The sequence below is a fragment of the Balearica regulorum genome, chromosome 3 (genome assembly GCF_011004875.1).
Source record: "Balearica regulorum gibbericeps isolate bBalReg1 chromosome 3, bBalReg1.pri, whole genome shotgun sequence".
Taxonomy (NCBI): Eukaryota; Metazoa; Chordata; class Aves; order Gruiformes; family Gruidae; genus Balearica; species Balearica regulorum.
The window spans coordinates 53,688,202-53,709,049 of record NC_046186.1 but is presented as its reverse complement, the minus strand read 5'-3'; the positions used below and the strand labels follow the sequence as shown (position 1 = coordinate 53,709,049).

The following is a 20,848-nucleotide window of genomic DNA, read 5'->3' as shown; positions in this document are numbered from 1 at the left end:
AAATAAAAGTTAGATTTTATCCAATCTTTTTCCCGCAAACAGCACCACTGATCACTGATCTTGATTTCCACAGCGGGAGGAGCGAGGGAAAGCAGCCGGTGGCCTCCCGCCCCCCCGGGCGTCCTACGCCCTCGGACTCGGCTGCTGCGCTCCGCGGCCGCGCTGCCTTCCGCGCCCGCCGGCTCGCCCCGCGCCGCCCGGCGCAACCTGCGCGGGTAACGGCGCGCCCGCTTGGTACGGCGAGCAGCTGCGCGGCGCACAGCGGCCCTCCGCGGATATCTCCAAGGTACCGGGGCCGGGGTACCACCTGGTCGCCCCCCGAGATCCCCGGGCGTTCATCAGCGTCCGCTCCCTCCTCCCCCGCGGTGCCAAACCCGAGGCCCCAAAACTCAGGGGGAGCGCTCCCAGGGGTCCTCTACACTCCCCCACCCCCCCGGCAAACTCTACTTGCAACTCAGAAACCACCACCTGGAGCCACCTCTCCAGCAAGTGGGGTATGTGTGTGTTTGGGTTTGGATTTTGGGTGGGTTGGGGTTTTTTTGGTTTTTTGAAAGAGAGATTGAAAGAGAGAACTACTGTCACGAAGAGAAAGCACACAAAAAGTATATAGCTCCCTCTCTCCCATCTTGCATGTTTCTTGGGTACGCTGTTGGAGGAGACAGGCAGCAGCGGCAGCGTTATAATGCAAATCACAAAGCGAGCAACTTTCAATGCTGTTACGGCTATTTTTGATTTCTCTCCCGAGAACGGGCTTTTTTGGTGTGCGTGTTGCTTTTTTTCCCCCTTTCACTGTGATTGTTATAATTATGCCCTCCCTCCCTTCTCCGCCTGCTCCCCCCCTTCTTCCCCCACGAAACCAGGCAGTAATGATGCACTGTCCTCGGTCCTCTTCAGCGGGTCATTCCGCTCAAGCAGAAGGTGAGCCGAGCGGGGGAAGCAGCGTTTGCTGGCGTGCGATGGGGCACTGCACCGCTGCCCGGCTGAGGCGGGCCCGCACCGCTGCTTCCTCATTCCGCCGCCGTTGCTCCTGGGGCCCGCCGGCAGCTCTCGGAGGCGGCCGGCTCCCTCCTTTCCGTCCCTCGCTTCGCCCCGCTCCAGCCGCGTCCCGGCGGGGGCAGCCTGCCAGCGCCGCCCCGGTGCCTGGGGGAGCCCGGCCGCTGCCCGCGGAGAGGCCGCTGAGCCCCGCGCAGCGCCGGCGGAGGGCCCTGCCCTGCCCTCCCCTCGGCCGCCAGGCGAGCCAGCAGCACCTACCTGCGCTGCCCGCCTCAGCGGGCTGGGAGGGAGGGAAGGAGGGAGGGAGGAAGGGAGGGAAAGGAGGGAGGCTCCTCCGTGCGCGGGGAGAGGCTCCGACTCTCAGCTGGGCGCTACCGGCAGCTGCTGCCGTGCTGCACCGCGGGCGGTGGCGGCTCCCGGCGCGGCGGGAGCGCGCCGTTGCCGCGGGACCGCAGCTTTGGGGCGGGAGGCGCAAACCTCGGCCGGGAAGTAGAGACAGAGTTTTGCTGGTTTTTTTTCCTTCTTTTTTTCCTGGTGATTGGGCTTTTTTATTATCGTTATTTTTAATCCCTCCTCCCTGCTCCCCCTCCTCCCCGCCTGCGGTGCGTGTGCCACCGGGGAGGATGCGCGCCTCCCCCAACCCCTTCCCCGGCAGCTCCCGCCGCGGCAGGGGGCCGTGGGGGGCCGCGGGGCCGGGGGCGCGCTGGGCCGCACCTTGCCGCGCCGCGCGGGCTGCGCCCCCTGAACTCCCCCGCCGCTTCCCGCCGCCCCTCGGTGCCTGAGTCTCGTCTCGCTTGTGTCCAGCAGCGCGCACACACGCACAGGCACACACGCACGGAGACACTCACTCACTGACTCGCAGCACTCTGCCGAGCTGCCCAGGCTGCCGAGCAGCGCAGCGCCGCGCAGCCCGCCAGTAGCCCACTCCCTTCTTCCCTCCCTCCCTCCTTCCCCTCCCTCTCTCTCTCTCTCTCCTCCTCCTCCTCCCTCGCTCCCGCCCGCCCGCCGCTCTGAAGGATGCCCGGTAAGTAGCGGCGAGGACCGGCACCTCTGCCGGTGCGTGTTCTGACGGGTTAGGGACCGCTTTATAATGCTGCCGCCCGCCGGGGGGTGTGTGTGTGTGTGTGGGGTGGCGCGGGGCGGGGGGGCGAGGGGAGGGGAGATGACAGCGATCCGAGGCAGGAGGCGGCGGGGCTCGCCGGGTGCTCCTCAGAAGGACTTTTAGCTGCGCGGCCGGGTCTTGGATGTGGGCGCCGAGGGACGGGGTCTGTGCACCGCAGCGGGCACCGGCCGGGGCGGGGGCGCTTCGCCTGCGCTGCGGGTTGCTGCCTGCAGCACCGCGGTGAGTACGGGGCTCCGCGACGCGCCGGGGTCCCCCGGGGACGGGGAAGGTGTGGAGGGTGCCCTGCCGTGCTGGGGACTCCCTTCTCTGTGGCTCCGCTCCGCGCTTTACTGGGGCCGGGGCGCGAAGGGCACGGTGCCCCCGGCGCGCCCCGGGGACTGTGCTCTGCTTCTCTCTCCCTCGGTTTTGGCGATGTCCCCGGGGGCTGTCAGCGCGGTCCGGTATTTCGGGAGCCGCGGTGCCGCTGTCCGGGGAAGAGAGTGAGCTCCGCCGGGCGCCTTACCTGCGGAGGGGAGCACCCAGGTGCTGCGCGCCGCTGCGCGGGGAGGAGAGCGGAGCCCCGGCCGGTGCCCGGCACCTCAGCGACAGGGTGCCCGCAGCTCCCCTGCCCGCTCCCCGTCCCGGCTGCTCCCTCCCGTGCTCTACAGTGGGCTCCGGTAGCAAAACGCTCGTCCCTTAGGGAAGGCTTAATGTTCGCAAAATATTTGCTATCAAATTAGTGCGCGGCTCCGCTTAAGCTCGGGTTTGCGCACGGCTAACTCCTCTCAGGCTGGGGTTCAACTCCGGCTACCAAATGCCAGGGACACCGGGCAAGGGGCGTTTTGTTCTCCTTGACTGCCTGGTGCGACTTGTGGGAAACATATATAAAAGCTGACTGTTGCTGGAGATTTTTAAGTGGATTTTGCTAAATCATTTAAATATTTTTTCTTACTTTTACAATGTCTACTTTGACAATGATATCTTTTCTCACTGTGTTTTGCATCCTGGGTATGATAACTCTCCCATTGAAGTCAGTGGCAAAACTCCCAATTGACTTCAGAGGGAGAAGATTCTGGCCAATACCAAATACTTTTCGAATGAAGGGGACTGGGCAGAAGGCTGAGAGATGGCAAACTGAGAGAGATGTATAAAAGAAACTTCATTTTTAAAAGATAGCTTTTTAACCAAAGAGATTTAGCTGCACTGTGTCAAAAATGTCTTCTAGATTTTCATTCCCACTTTGCAGTGGAGAAATATTGGAATGATTTCCTGACATGTTTGATATCAAGATGGACTTGAAGCCCATTGTTTTACCCACAGGCGTTATAAAGTATTACCAGATTAGTATCTTGTACTTTTCCGGTGCTGTATACCTTTTTTTCTCACTAAAAAGTTGGAAGCAGAGGGAGACCACTGAGGCAATTGGATGGGCTCCCATTGACTTCAGTGGCCTGTGAATCAGGCCCAGAAAGATTCAGTAGAGAAGTAGCAAGAGAAATGTGCTACAGTTTGTAAGGAAAGGTGTTGCATAAGCATTAACTCATGAACAGCCTCCCTCTAGGGAGGAGACAAATCTAAATGTACATAATTTCTTATCCCGTTTTTAAGAACTCTTTCACAACACAGATACAAATAAGAAAGTATGCTTCTGATTAATAATTAAAATGCCCATATTCATATGAACTACAAGGAAGATTTTATGCAAAAATAAATCCATTAGCAAATGGAAGTTCTAGTTCATAGAACATCCTCTGTTCAGTGCAGTATTTAGATTGGGAGCAGTCAGATACATAATGAAACACCAAATAAAAATATTTGTATTCAAATGGCAAAAGCTACTCTTGTTCCTCTAACCTGAATAACCACTTTCAATTGCATGGAATGCCGTAAAAAGGAAAGTGTGAAGACATGTTTTTAATTTTTTTTCAAACTGAGTGTTGAAAGAACCCTGAAAATGCTGCATGTGGTCAACAACTTGTCAAGTATCAGAATTATGCCCATACTCCATGAAGAATGGGACTATTACATTGATAAGAAAAATTACCTTTCTCAGTTATGGTCCAATAATAATGTTTCCCTTCTAAGCACAAGTGTGTGTTAATAGGCAAGTATAAAAGAAGTTTGAGGTGCTACATCTCTTGTTCAGCTCTTTATTTGTAGGCATCTGGTAGAATTGTCATTGAATTGAGCTATATCTGCCACTGATATTTAACTGTGAACAAATTAAGATGTTCATGTTACAATGGGGAAAAAAAAAAACCCACCTGTAAAATGGGCAAATGCTTCACTGGTTATTTCTTCTCTCCTTGCAATTACATAGGCTAGACAGAAACCTCCTTTTAAAATGTCATATTACAGATTCCTGTCTATTTTCCCTGTGAATTCAAATGTTTCTTTTATCATGTGCCATATATGGAGGTGAAGGATACATATTTTACGGAACATTGCATGGAGAAAAATTTTCTGAGCTGCTTTGTTGCTTCCTATATTCTCCAATCTATCTGCTGTTTACTAACACATTGTAATGCCACAATCTATTTTTGTTGATAATACTTCCATTTCAAGTCAAATGTGAAGAATATGGTGATTATTTCCATCTTAAGGGTTTTGGACTGGATGGTGGTTTTTTTTTGGGGGGGTGCTGGTTTTTTAAAGGTCCAAAGCAATGCTTAATTCTCTTTGCTTGCTTGGATGTAGAGAGTACTGTAGTACTAAAAATGAGAATATATATTTGCATAAATCTTCAGTTTTGTCCTGAGAGCCATTGGTTTGAAATTTTGTATTTTTTTCATTTTAGTGTTCCAATATTTATTATACATATGTGCATATGGAAATGCAGCCAGATGTTCTGGTGGAAAGCATCTCCAAAATAGAAAGTTAGATTTTTTAGGCTTACCTGTAACTGAAGAGTATATAAGATTTGAATACTTAAAATGGGGTTGAAAGAAGCCAGATAATGAAGGAAACTCCAGGAGATGATTCTGAGTAACTATTACTCACTTTTAGCATCTCTATAAGCCTCATCCTGTTTTGAGGAATAAGTGCTGTCTATCTTTATTCAGACACATCTTTTTCTAAATCATTGCAAATTTGCTGTCCTTTACCTGACTCTGAAACATGTTTATGACATTGTATTGCTATGGTTGTTAAGTGAATGGTGGCAAGCATTTACAGATTTCTCAGTATCTGAATCTAGGAAGCAATATTAGTGGAATTGATGAAAGTCACCTGAATTTTGTGATTATTACACCTTTAAAAAGTTTTTTAGAATAAATTTGATTGTTTGTTAATCCCAGAACACATTTGTCAGATTATTTATTTAGGACTATATTCTTCCATCCAGCAATTTAAGAACAAAAGCCTCCACTGTAGCTCAAATCAATCAAAATATTGGGTTTAGGTTATACATTGTACATATGGAACCTGGCATGTAAAGCAGATGGTACGTAAAATTATGCATAGCATGTCTGGAGAGCCATACTATATCTAAATGCAGTGCAACAGAACAAGGAAAGAGTGTCACATGCAACTTAAAATATCAATTACTGGCCTATGTCTAGTCTCAACTGCGCTGGTTTTGCGCGTGTATATGTGTGTGTGTGTGCGTGTGTTCAATTTTCTCTTACTTCAGTCAGGACATTTCCTTGATAATATGATCTTCCCTAGAAAAGCATGCAGATTGAAATGGTATGCTACTGGCTAGATGAAATAAAGTTGGATATACAAGAAAAACTAGTTTAGTTTGGGTTCAGAATAAAAATGCATGCAAATTAAAAAAAAAAAAATCAGTAACAGAACTTTTAATCCGTTAAGGAAGATGATCAGACACCATTTGCTACCAAGATTGTCTTTTTTCTATATAATTTATGCACTTGGTTTGCCCAACCTAGCAATAGCATTTAATAGTACTTCTGTTGCATAAATACTGTGTTAGCTCCACACACTCTCTCTCTCAAGTATTACAAGTCTGTAAGCACAAAATTTCTTCCTGAACAAACAAGCATTACTGTGCATTGTTAACACAATCAGATGAAATGGTAATTGCAGAAAGATTCACATCAGCAAAACCCTTAAATAAATATTAGTGTTTAAGCATGTGCTGGCCTCAAAGGGACTTAATCACATGTTTTGTTGAACAAAGATGCTTTCCTGATCAATGACCGTGAAAAGTAATAATTTTCCCAAGTTTATTCAAGTGTCTAAATCTGTGGTTATAAAATATTCTCAACATCAGACAACTTTAACTTTTAATTTCCAGGGGAAAAGCTTTAAATATTTCTACCTTTTTTGGTTTTTTTAAAATATTTTGTATACTTTAGAAGTACTGCAAGCATTTAGCTGTTTTAAAAAGAGTTGCACACCTGTACTCAGATATTTGTAATCAAAATGAACTGTTCTAGATTAGATGTGAAGGATGAAGTTTATAATGAAAGACTACCTCAAAATGAACTCTGGATATAGTGTCAGGAACTAATACTGCATAAAGTAGTCTTTAATAGCCAATTTTGTAAGATGCAGCCATTTTCAAAGAGTCAAACTGAAGGAATGCCTCCATATTTGAACTGTAGAATATCCTCAAACATTTTTTAAGGTTTTTTAAGGTACCTGAGTTGGTATAGAATGTTTCACACTACAAAAAAAAAAAAAGATAATTCCTGTACTTTTTGTGCACTAGCACCTTTAGTCCTTATGCATGTTATTGCTTGCAACAGTATTGCTTGAGAAAATACAGCTCTCTGTCTGGGGGATTAAAGTAACACATTTGTCCTGATATGTTACAAAACAGTGTCTATCAATCCATTTCTCTTTTGGAGATGAGAGAACTTTTATCCATTCAAATCACTGTAATACAATCTTGTATTATAATGGCTTGAACAATCTTGACTGCACACAGTCGCTGGAGTCTCCAAAGGACTGTCATAAATAAAACTATTAGACTGTATTATAGCAGACACATATTCAGAGTCTACCAAGGGATGCCAGGATTTTACATTACAGCACAAATCGCTAAAAAATGTCTGCGAATACCAAAAATGATTGGTAGAAGGACTTCATGAACCAATTTATAATCAATATATATATATATATTTCTTTAAAAGTATGTAAAGGAAATATTAATATCAATCGATTAATCCTCTGGAGAATCAAGTAGAAACTGAGCCAACAAATAAGGGATTTGTCCTCTACAACAGGTACTTAAGCTTGCTCAGCAGCATGTAAACTTTCTGCACTAGCTGACGGACTTTCAACCTACATCCAAACCTCCCTTTGCAACCTGGCATTGCTACTGTGATGACAGCATTAGAAAACTGACATCTCATGGGAGACAATTCAGTTTACATCAATGGAAATGGATTTACACTGCATCCTGGATTCTGTGCAGACAGGTTTGTTTTTCTTTTCTCTTACGAGATACTTTTATAGAAGATATGACTTTTGCCAGATATACAGACACAACTGAGTTTGGCAAAACCCTAAATGAATCTAGAAACAAAGTTGGAAATGGTGGAAACATGGCAAAATGAAGTAAAAATATGTAAGGATGTGTTTTGTTGGGTTTTTGGTTTTTTTTTTGAGAGAGGAAAAAATGTACTCTCTTATGAAAGATCTTTAAGACAGTAGTGAAACATAAAAATAAATGCAACTGAGGTTAAAAATAAAATTATGAAAGCTGAGTTACCTAACATGTTCTGGCCACGGGAGAAGTAACTAAAGCTGACGTACTGATAGGATGGGAGCTTCAAAAGAAGACAAAAGCCAGAAAATAACAATTTCCCATGTTGGAAATCCAGATGGCCCTAGCAGATTTTGTGTGTGTTTGTATACGCATTTATCTGTGTGTATACACGTGCATACATATGTAATTTTTTTCTTTTAATATCAAAATCCGTATAATGCCCTACTTTGTTATTGTCTGGTTTCCTCACCCCAGCAGGGATTTGCTGGTTGGTCTTCCTTTCTGACCATGAAGATACAGAGGAAGATATGACAGCACAATAAATAGCTGAGAGTGGTTAAACTGTTTCCTGAAGGTAAAACAGCAGGGTCCAATGGTTCTCCTGCAGAATGTTTGAAACCCAAGGCTATAAATAATAGCCAGTGCTGCCGAAAAAAAAAAAAAAAAAAGAAAAAAAGTAGCTAAATCCTGAAAAAGAAGAAAACAAAATGAATCTTCATTTCAGTGTCTGAAGCCAGTGTTACATTATGTCCTGATAAACATGAATTGGAAAGATATTTTGCCAGCTACAGGCTAGTGTCATCTACAATCACAGTCAAGTTCTTCCTGTTAAGACTTGAAAAAGCAACTACAGACTTACATTGAAGTACCAGAAAAGATTATCAGTGAATGTAATATGGAGCTTTAGGAAAACAGAAGATGACAGTAGAGCAGAGAAGTATTTGATACAGCACTGTACTTAATACAGTAAATAGATATACAATTTTTTAATGTCAGCTTTTGATGCTGAAAAGACAGTTGACTGGACTGAGTGAAGCTAACTTTGGCACGATGTCAGAAGTAAGAGTCGGGGAAAATTATTTTAGATAATTTGCTGCTGCATGTCCTCACCTTTGTAACTGCTGTATAAGTATAAATAATGTCAGAGGTGGCAGTAAATCCTTCCTATTTATAATTTCACATTCCTGCCTCTTGTAAAAGGATTAATCTCCAATATAAAGTAAAACAGATTTGCAGTAGGAAAAAAGTCTATCAGTGCAGAGTCTATATCAGTAGAGTCAAACAACATGCTTTTATTTGTCTTCTGGTGGAAAATTACATTCCTGAATGGTGATGCACAGTCTGGCTAAAATAATCTATTATAATCTTTTTGGTAAATAAGAAGATATGACTGATAAGCTTTGTATGAAGCAGAGTTTTCACTCAGAGGTAGAAAAGATTTGAGGAGAATTAGTGAAAATTCATTCTGGGATTAGATGTTCTCAGTTCGCATATAACAAACAATTATTGTTACAATTGGCATTGCTAACCCCTCTTTCAGTATCCTATATACAGTGGTTTCTGACCTAAGAATGAAATTCATTACCTTCAGGTATAGCCGAACAACCTGGGCTTCAAAAAGTTGGGTTGTGCAACTGCAGAGAATGGGAACTCAGAGCTTTGTTCAGATCTACCTAAAAACATATTTCATTTCTGCGGTTGCTTTCCCAGCGGTTCCTTCATGACTGCTGCCCGGCTCTTAGTGAGGTAGATCCAGGTGAACATGAATCAACAGCTCTTTCCTCCCTTATATATCGGACCCACAGTGTTGTAAGTGCCTTTGCTGCTCTTCTGGAGGCTAGCAAAGAGAGTATTTGTGGTTCAAATGCTTCAGAGACATTTTCGTATACCTCCACCTTACACAAGTTGATAGCAAGAAACAACAAAGGATGAATTTCGTGACAGAAGCTTTACTTACCAGCATTATCCCTGAATAGAAATTATTTTCTTCAACAAAAATGGATTGAAAAAAGATTTATCTGTTGTTCAGATTTGTCATCTTTCTTACTCTGTCACAAAGCAAACTAGAAAATTTTGGTTTGTTTGTTTCAGAACCAAACAACATACAAGTTTCTTAAAGATGTGTTTATCATTTTTCTCTCTTTTCTTTTCTTTTCTTTTCTTTTCTTTTCTTTTCTTTTCTTTTCTTTTCTTTTCTTTTCTTTTCTTTTCTTTTCTTTTCTTTTCTTTTCTTTTCTTTTCTTTTCTTTTCTTTTCTTTTCTTTTCTTTTCTTGGAAGTGAGGAAGAATTTCAGTGACAAAAAGAGGGAAAAAAGAAAAAGAGATAAAAATATTTTTAAGCTTTCAAACAATTTTCTCTGTTACACAAAGTAAACATATCTGATTAATGCTTCTTTATTATTCATCGCCTCAAAAATATTCTGTATTAAATTAAAAAATCCTTTTTAAAAATGTCACCTCAGAATGCATCAGAACTTTTTATTACAAAAATCTTGTCTTTGAAGATATTTCTGTCAATTCCCATGAAAAACTTGAAGCTGATTGATTGAAATTTCTTTGAAATTTATGTTTTTTCAGACATACAAGTTCCTTGAAACCAAAGCTGTCTGTAGAAAAGATGCATTTTCACACATTTTCTTTGTGCTGTGATTGTATATCAATTAAAAGGTATATTTTTCTTTTTTTTCCCCATCTATAAGGTGACTTTTTGTAAAAATAGTAAAAAAATAACCCCCCCCAAAAGTCCTCAAATTATTGACACAAGACTTTTGATTTGTCCCTAATCAAAATGTTTTTCTATCTAAACTTTTAAAATTTTTAATTTCCTTTTTCAACTTCAAAAAAAAATTTGAAAAGCTCCAAACATTTTTCCTGATGGGGGGAATACTTCTTGCCCAGTTCTAGAGCACACACCATTGGGTAGATCATGTTTTTTGTCTAGTGGATAAACTGGAAGTATTGGAAAGCTAACCAGGTGCTTCCTTGGAAAGGCACTTACTAGTGGAGGGTTGCTTATTATTTTATTCCTGAATACAGCTCATGCATTGAGGCAGGCTTAAGGTGAAAACCGAAAGAAAGAGGGAAGGAGGGGTGGGTCTCTTTGCCATAACTAAAGAAAATAGTGAGTGGGAAATCAGATGTGTCTTCTTTAACAACTTTAAAAGAAAAATGTCCTCTGATCGAACTGTATTTAAGCTCAAAATGCAGGTTTAGAAGACACTTAGAGGCCAGGTGGAAAGAAATCTAATTTACTTAGTCTACTGTTTGAGGAATTTAAGTTTAATATGTGTTGTTTATGTGATTTGACATGTATCAGTAAGTAGTGCTTATGGACAAGACAGCTTGCCTCTGGACTCGGATGTATATCAGCACCAGTGCACTGGATTAATATAGAAAGCACAGCATGGAGATACAGTGTAAATCCCCAGCATGGTGGTAGACAGAAGCTGGCCACTCCTGTTTTTCCCCGAGGGACACAAGAGAACAGATTTGTCAGGGTTTGTCTCTTTTATTCCAGTAATAATGAGAGATTAATTGGGAATGTTTACTGTTGGGAGACTAATTGGGAATGTTTGTTGTTTAGATTTTTTTATTATTATTATTACAGCTGCTTTTCTGCTCCTTGCCTATATTTTTTATGAATAAACTGAATGATGCAAGGCCTCTCTCTAGCCTGGAGGCCAGCTAAGCGTGGCCACCTCCATATGGTTAAGCTCCCTTAGCCTCCCGAGCACAGGCTGCAGCTAGCCTGCCTCTCAGGAACGGTCCCCAGGCTGGGCTGCTGCCCTAGCTGTGCCCAGGAAACCCTTGGGAGACGGCTGGTCAAGTAGGCGAGATCAAGAGAGTGTCAGGGAGTGCCCTGAGATTTTATGTTTTACAAAAAAAATGGTCCCAGGGCATGGATTCGTGCCCTAGCACTATTTAAATCACTTGCATAGATGTAGTCTTAGTATTATTTAGGTCAGTATGACTCCAAATGCATACATATTGTTTATTCACTTTTCTCATTTGGAGTGAACTCCACTGATTTAAGTGGTGTTAACTACAGCACAGCATGATGTTTTTACAAATAGTATAAAAGGGGCTTAATATTTGTTTGTAAGCAGTCATTAACTGTGGTATAAGCAATAATGTTCTGAAAGTAGTAGAAGATTTAAACATGGTAAAATCTTTTAGGAACTGGTAGCTACTTTTTTGCATAATTTTCATTATTTATAGTTAGGTTTCTCACTGAATGCTGGGGACAGTTTATTCAGCAATCACTGTTATAGGACAGCTATTATCTACTTACAGTGCATTTGTTGACAGAAGTTTGTAAAGTATTGAAAAATGTGGTTTAGAAAAGTGAGGGTACAAGCACTTCTCAAAGATGCATTACTAACTTTTGCCAGAGAATGCATATGGAGATAAAAATCCTTGTTTGGTAGAATATTCAGTATTCTGTGTGATAGAAAAAATTCATTACAAATTTTTTAGGGTGTGGTCTCAGAAATCAAACTGCTTTAAACTTTAAAATACAGACATTCTCAGCTAACTGAAAACTATGCTTACACAGGATAGTTGGATAAAATTTTAGGAAGTAATTGTATGGCAATACACTAATTGCATAACAAACATAATATTTCAGTTAGTTGTGGAGGAAAACCGCATTAATTTATGGTGGTTCTTATCACAGGTTTTTATTTCTTGGTATTTAGCATCATTGTTGCATCTTTTGCAACTTTTACAAGTCATCTCTACTCTTTCTTCATCTTTTACTGGCAAGCTTTTGCAAGGTTTTATGATTCCTTCACTGAGGCAGGATAGCACAACTTAAAAAATAGTGAAAATTAATCTGGGTGTGGGTAAATAAAAATGTTGCCTAGGAGAGATTCTGCTTCTCACTGTAATCCTTCAGTACCAGTTCTGTGGTTCATGGGTTGCATACATAAATTACAGTGCTCTTGGGGGAAAGTCACCTAGCAGAGAGATAATACTTTCCTACCAATGGTAAAATAATTGCTTCCAAATGCCATGACCCCAGGTGTGGTAAGACTGAATCTCAGGGGGAAGATCATGAGGCTCCAGTGCCTTCTCTGGACAATGCTCTCAGCACTCCAGCAAGCTGCATTGATTTAATACCTTTGGTGGTTTCAAATTGGGAGAAAGAACAAACCTAAATCTTTTAGCCATTTCTTCCTCTAAGTGATGCTTTTAGGATATCTCTCAGGAGTTTCAAGGAGTCTGATTTAACTATTGCATAAGTACATATATAACAAACCTGGTGGATCCAACCTACAAAAAAATGGATCTGAATTGATAAATAAACAATAGTTAAATATCAGTTTCATTATTCAATAGGAACTATTTGGCTTGACCCACAAAGACATGAAGATTTTTCTAGAAAATTGAAACTTAATGGAGCGTACTAGGACTTTGAGCTCAGCTTTGGTTTGGAAGTTGGGATTACATTAATTTACTTACTTTGCCTTCCTATTGAAATCACTGAGCTCTGTAAAATTCTTCACGCTTGGAAAATTATATATAATATGTAACTCCATAAATATGTTTAAAAATAATAGGATAGCAACAGATATTTAAAGACCCCTGGTAAAAATCTGAGAAAGGTACTGTATGATTATTTATGATATACCTGTAGTTACTGATTTTTAATTTATTCTTACATATATATTGTTGGGCAACCTGGTCTAGTGGAGGGTGTCCCTGCCCGTGGCAGGGGGGTTGGAACTAGATGATCTTTGAGGTCCCTTCCAACCCAAACCATTTTGTGATTCTGTGATTGTACAAACTCTCACCAAAATATAAATGGATTTTATCAGTAGGTATGGAATGTAATGATTAAGGAAAACTGGGTGTGTTCTAAAAAGTTTAACTTTTTTATCAGTGATATTTAGTTAAATAAGTAGATCTAAAGCTGGCCTGGACCACCTTTGGTGTGTGGCTGAAGCATGTCTACTAACTACAACTGTAATTCATGTTCTAAAGAGCATTCTGCTCCTTACATCCTGCCGTAACATCTCTGGTGCCTCTGCCTGTATCTATTCTCTCCCTCCAGTTTGGTCTGCAGGGATTGTAGCTCTCAGTTGATGAATACAAGTCATGCAGTCCGGAAGAAGAGGAACTCTTACCAAACAGTTGTTAATGGATAGTGAACTAGTAGCCAGTCTGTGGGGCAAACAAAGAATTTACCACAAGTCTGAGATTTCTTTAGATGTCTTTCTTTTGAAGATGAGGCTTTTTCATCCAATCTATTTCTTGGAAAAAGCCCCCAAATTATAACCCAGCTCTGCAAATCTCTTTGCAGACTGTCTCGATATGAAAACATTGTCATTTGTGGCAATAAGTGTAAGCGTCTATGAAGCGTCTACCAGTGCCAATAGCTTCCTATAAACTATGAAAAGCAGCTGTTATTCTGGCCAAAATTGTACCTTCCTCTTGACTGCTTGCAGCGGGTGGTGGACCTGACTCTGACCCCCCCAAAGTAACCTTGAAGCTGCTGTTACGGTAATGGAGACCTCACTATTAGCCTGGTCCTGCAACCATTTGGCACACGCTATAGCAAAACTGTTCTAGCCTGACTCTGTCAGCTGCCATCTCAAAAGCGATACTGTCCGCTTATAACTCAAAGTATAACTCTGTCATACATATGCTTAGTGCAGTATGGTTCTTAAAAGGCATTTTAATCTGCTGGCATTTTAGTTCGTAGGCCTCTAGGGTCAGGTTGAAAAATTACACTAATGCTGAACTTACTCCGATATTCTGGGCAGCCTTCTGAATTTTAAATAACTATCCTCAGAAGTATAGTTATTTCAAAAATTATCTTTAAAACTGCACACAGAATTTTAAGCTCAGTTCAGTTAATAGCACACTGATATGCAGGCTAAAATTTATAAAAATGCAGGGTAAGAATCTCTGAATTTATAGATACCGGGAGTTATTTTAGCTTTCATTATCTGAGTATCTGGCCTATAGATTGCTAACTGTATGAGTTCAGTGTTACTGTAATTGTTAATATGTGCATCTGAATTAACTGTTCTGCATTGTTGGTTTTGTAGTTGACTGCCTACTCAAATATGTGGGACTATTTTGAAACCTATATAGGAAATGATCCTTTTATAATCTGGAATTAGGCAAAGCAAAAGATACAGGTCTATTTTTCCAATGAATGACATTCCTTAATCCATTTCCTTACATGTATATAATGAAAAAAACAAGATTACCACTTCTTTGTCTTGAGAAAGATTTATGTAAGTATTATGTAGTTTATCCATTATTTGTTTCTTCTCCTAGTGCTCTACTTGTATTGTTACTGATTCTCATCATGCAGCTATCCTTATGCCCCCCCACCCTGTGTTATACAGCCGCGTCTTCTGCTGTAGCCTCTTCTATTGTGGAATTGAATCCGATGATCCTTGCTTGTCCAGCCCAACCCATTGGGCTCCTCCTCTGGTCCTCTACCACCTCCTCCAGTCTGACCCTGCCCTCGCCCTCAGTCTGTTTCCAAACCGCAGACTGCAGCAGGCATCCAGCCATGGAATGGGACCAGCTTTTGGGCACAAAATAAACCCCACTGCTTCTAGGCAGGGACTGCAACCCGTTAGCCATCTGTTCTGCCTGATCGTTAGGGATAAAGGCTACCCAGAGACAGTTTTTAGCAAGGCCTTGAGCAACTGTACCTTTCTGGTTTATCTGAACCCTCTCTAACAGCCTTAGAGGCATGCTAGATCTAACCTTCTGTGTATCGAAATCAAATTTTTGAAAAGCTGTAAACAGTTCTCAGCTCACAGCACATCTTCTTACTAACTTGACTGGAGCTGTTCTCCTTTGGGAAGAGGTCTTTTTGAGCCAGAGGGAAAAGAAGGATGAGCTCAATATATTCCTTGTTCTACCAGCTGCCACCAAACGTATTCATCTTCCCTCCAAGGAACAGCAAGTCCAGATCCATTCGCACTGTGCCCCCTGATGAGACAGACTGACATATTCCATGATAGGTGATGAGGCCGTGGTTCCAACCTCTTTTTTTTAGCACATCTAATGAAGAATGCCAAAACAGATGTGTTTCACTGTTGTGCTTTCAGGAACAGAATGAAGTAAAAAGCTTAGAATGACCGCTACAGTGAAATCTTGCAGCATGCCATGTACCTGGACAGTGAGAAAAAGATATTCTTTGGCTTCCCAGATAAGTCACAGTCTTTTCTGAGTGCTCCAGCAAGCTCTAGAAAGAAGATTTAACAACTGCTCATCTACTCTGTGTTGGAAAAGGCTTGTTAACTTCGGCATGTGTCCAGCCCTTTGCTAGTTAGCAAAGAGTTTCTAGAATGCTTCTTTGGCTCCTTCTAAGATCGTGTCTTATTTTTAGATTGACAGCAAACTGTGCCTGGCAGTGACATCTGCAAGCTATTCTTTCTGGGCTGAATGGTTGCTTTTGTGCTAGATGTGTGATGCATAATACACCAGTTCTGCTCTTTGAGTAGAAGGAGGGCAGGGTTTGCTTCAGAGGGTTTATTTTATCCTTGTCCTGGCCGAAAATCATTGGCTTCTTAGGAACTGGGTGACCTTTTTTGGTTGTTAGTTGAGGTAGATAATGGTTCTGATTCTCCACAGGAGCTTTTTGGTACAAATATGCTCCAAATAATGTAAATAAGAAAGTAATGATAATACTTTGTATTATTTACAAAACAAAACAGAAGGAAAAAGATTATAGAACTCCACAAATAATCCATTACTTCAGTATGCAAACTGTTCTGTTAATATAGACAAGCATGCGGTTCTATAGAAGATGTAAAGGCATATCAAGAAATACCTATGTCTTTTGATGTTTAGACACCTCTTTTGAGAGTTCTGGTTGGGGTCCTTACGAGGACAGGGTCCTCCTGTCAAACTATCCTGCATGATTAGTTGTCTATTTTCTCATTTGGGAATATCCTTGCTGAAAAAAAAAAAAAAAATGAAAATGACATTTCATTGCCTTTTTCTTCCTCATGGGAAATGCACATAGAATTGCCCCTCTTTTTGTGAACTGCAATTGTGATTGTTATCCAACAGATTCAGGTCTTGAATAATGAAATACTGCATTACTTGCTTTCATCATGCTAAGTGATCTATCTCAATTCTTCACTTATATGAAGAATGACCTATGCTTTCTTATCCTTTCCTCTCTCTCAGAGTTTGCCACAGAATTTCAATGTCACCAGAAGAAAATAACAACATTACATCTATGCAAAAATAATCTACTTTATCATATATCATTCTCAGTAGCATCACACTTTCACCTTTTTCAAAATTAGATGATGGATTAATAAATTGGTGTTTGTTCCAATCATAATGGAAAACTGTGACTACTTAACATGCTCGTGCCCTCCCTGTAATTGAAATTTTCCAAATATTAATGAGATTATACCACTGTTCTGTCAATAACTACTATCAACTGAGTTCATTTATGTGGAGATCTTGGGATTTCTGCAGAATGATTTTGCATTGTCACTCAAAAGATTTCATTATAAATCTAACGGATCCTGAATACCTTTTTTAATTAACTCAAGTTCTCTCAAACTTTATATAACATGTCACTGGGTGTAAAGTATACAGCTCTTGCACATGTAAGCAGACAGGGAGAATGCACGCTGACGTCACTGTTGCTTATGAAGAGTTACAACTATTTGGAGCTTTGCAGTTGCTTCCCTAGCCGAAAATAAGTGAATGACAGATAATCTAGCTCTATTCCATGTGTAGGTTGTTTCTGAATGAATATATCTCTCTCCTGGGCAAAAAACATCCAGCACTGTCTCTGGGAGACACAGCCCAAAGCTCTTACCTAGTTCTTATGTGGCAGCTTTGCAATCAAAAGTGACCTTGCCGTTAACAAACTCCTCAGTTACTCATGCAAAGCTGCTGGGAGAAGGTGACTCCCTTTACGTACAGCCTGGCATAGCCAAAGCTGAACACTTGCACGCACACAGAGAACAGGAACGCTGTGTGGAATAGCACCATTTGGTGACACTTGTCATACGAATATCATCACTGGGGTGGTTCTGACTGCCTGAGTTATGTTTAATAACTGTGAGGAGTCAACGCTCAGTTTTAAAGGAGTTATAAGTTTCTGAAAATGTCCCTGAACCAAAATTTCCAAGATGGGCCTATTGCTGTATGTATATAGAAAGTTCAAGGAAAATGGTTTCTCTTTTTAACTTTAAGGTAAATTCCACAATCATGTTAATGACTAAAAAGTAAAAGACCAAGTATTTTTAATGCCTGTGAAAACTGAAACTTCCAGGGCTAGAAAACTGAAAAAGTTAAATCCAAAACCATGGCCCAAATAAATCTTTCTTAAAATGTATTTGGTCATTCCAGAGACATTTAACTGAGCTCCAGCTTTTCAAAAAGTATATTGTGCAAGATTTTTTTTCTAAACTTATAAATAAATGTAGTTCTATATATATATTTTTCTAATTATTTGAAATATACTGAGCATTCAAAGGAATGAGAGAGATCTCTTGTTCTTTGTATTTGGCATGAAGGGTGTCCTAATGCACATTTTCAGCTTTTCATTGAAGAAGAATGCTATCCCGTGGATTGCTTACACAAAATGGGAGAGTCTATGTCTGAGAGAGGCAGTCAAATGACATTGTGTAATACACAGTCAGCATATTTCAAACTGAGAATTTTTTTTCCTCTTGTTACCTTCCTCTGATGTTTTCTTTTAAAACAACATCACCAGATAACCTTGGAAAAATCCTACTAAGAGTCCATCTAGTGCGAGAAAATTAAAGTTGTCATTGTGCAAAAATGTAAACTTAGTAAAAATAACTTTTATTACAAGTATTACATCCCAATTTTATGTGCCCTGTGTTTTGAAAAAGGTCAGACTAAATTATCACAGTGTTTCCTCCTGACCTTAGAATCTGTGTCAGCACATTTTATTTTTTATTGGATCCTGGCACTGGCATTTCTCTAGTGCTTCTCTGAAGGTGCTATCTTTTATTTTTAAATAAAAGCAGAAAATCTGGGGGGGAAAAAAGCATGTAAGTCTCTAGCTGTGACCATGACAAAGAAAATTTAAAAAAAAAAAAAGAAAGAAAAAAAAGAGTTAAGATTTTGTCTTTTTTTTCAGAGAGAGTGATAGGCACTTGCCTTTTACTTGACATAGTCTAATTTTAGGTGTGAATAGTCATATAGCAAAGCTCTTTGTATCTGCACTGGGCCTGAATTTGCCTTTGTGATGTGCAAGAATTCTGGCTCCATTTCTAACTGCCTGAACCCTGCTACAAAACTAAGCCATCCCATATTTTTTTCCAGTTAATTGAGAAAGAACTTCTGTGCTATAGGAGAATTTCTGAAGAAATATGACATAAAGATAATTTAAATAAGGAGAGATTCGAAAAATAATTGGTATCCCATCATCCAAATAATTTTCCTGATGATAGAAATCCGTAAAATCATGGCATGACTTTCAGTGTCATCTCTGAATTGCTTTCATACCCAGGATGTTTCCCTAGTATATTCATTGAATTTTCCAAAACTAGATCTATGACTAAATAGTATATGAGCTAAGGTATTATTCCTAAAAAAATAATCTTCTTTGCATTCATTTCAGAGAAATAAGTAGGGAATTAATTAATAAAATACTTTCAAAAAATGATTGCAGAAACCATGACAGTTTATTTCTCTGTCATATTCCAGGACCTCTTTTTTTTTTCTTTTTCTTTTTTTTTTTTTCCCCATCAGTTATATATTTTAGTTTAATTATTCTACAGATTACCAAATCCTATTGCAACGTTCAGTGCAGTATCAGAACAGGGGAAAAGGTGAGAGTCTCTCCAAACTGCGCCTGCGCAAGGTGCTTTTCACTGTGAACTTATAAAAATAGCTGCTTTTCATTTTTAATTGATCGTGTATTCAGAAAATTATCATAACTGTGTTTTTCATAGGAGCATGTCCATGGGCTCTGCCAGTGTGAACATCCTTACATGAGATTAAATGCTTAGTTGCATATTTCAGTCTTTTCCTCTCTTTACATATATAAACCAATTCATGCACAGGCATATATTAAATTTCAACACGGATTGAGTTTTGGAAGGATGTTCAACTACTGCTACTTTAATATTTAATGCTAGTTTTAAAAATTATATCTTTAAGTATTTCCAGTGTATAAATTGGAATAAAATTTTTATACTTTTCTATCATTAAAACTCATTACTTTGTACATTCCTGTAGAATGTACATTTGAGCAAATTAGGTTTCCATCTGAGTTACTTAATTTATTTTCCTCCCTTTTACATATCTGTGCATTTTCTTTTTTCAAAATGTGCTGTTCCCAATAATTTATAAGGAGACATAAGATACCTAATGAGACTGAAAGTGTTCAGAAACTCAGTAAAAAAGGACACTACTCCACTAGTAGGAGGGAGATGTCTGTACTAGAAATGGTCAACAACTCCTGTAATTTTTTAATATGATTGCAACCACAGGCTTCTCTCTGATAAGACAGATACTATTTCATAAAAGTTTCTCATGTCTTAGCTCACACATCTACCAGTTGAATATGTGACCAATGACTGGAACAAATGAATTTTATTGGACATAATGCCATAATTAGAACAAATTATAATTATTTCCAAAATAAGGATCCTGTTTTTCAGGATCCTCATGTTTTGCACAACATGAACTTTAAAAAAAAAAATTTAAGGAAAAGCATGGGAAAAAACCCCAACTTTACTATATCCAACCTAAGGACTCTTCAGGTATTTCCTGCATCTAACATAAGAGAACTAACTGTTTACCTTTTGTTTTAAACTTGGGTACTTCACCGTATTTGCTTGTTACAGGGCGGATAAAAAAAGAGAATGCTGTATATCCCATTCCCAGCGTGGTAGGAGAAGCATGGTCCCATGATCAGAGCATTGCTATTGCTAAATGCAGAACCTTTGCCTTGCTTTTGAAGGACATTGAGATCTAAAGATTTAATCTATCATATAAAATTTAATTACAGTTTCTGCAGAATCAGTAACAGTAATTCCATGTATAGGTAAAGGTGAAGTCTAGGGCAAGACATATAGGCTTCTTTATAAGTTTTTTGAAGAATCTGATCCTGTATTAAGGTTTTAAGTTTGATTACATTGAAAAGTGAAGTATATGTATGTGGGTATAATTACAATAATGTTCATATTTACCATTCAGAAGTGCGTCTTCATGCTGAGCCCTCTTGTCACGTTTATGAATGGTGTATGAGACAAAGGATGTATATAGATCAGTAAGCCATGCCAGTGCTCACTGCCCTTAAGGACACCAGCAAAAAA

At 40.3% G+C, this 20,848-nt stretch overlaps 1 protein-coding gene across 2 annotated transcripts in view; it reads left to right on the top strand.

The window, feature by feature from the left end:
• Window positions 1-1,657: 1,657 nt before the first annotated feature.
• The window catches only part of HS3ST5 (heparan sulfate-glucosamine 3-sulfotransferase 5), a 199,694-nt gene continuing 180,503 nt past the window's right edge, over window positions 1,658-20,848 (top strand). The window contains exon 1 of one of the 2 annotated variants that reach the window (XM_075750057.1): window positions 1,658-2,017. The gene's annotated coding sequence lies outside the window, so the exon portion shown is untranslated. Of the gene's footprint in view, window positions 2,018-2,244; window positions 2,336-20,848 lie in introns of those variants that run through there. The other variant, XM_075750058.1, reaches the window with a different exon arrangement.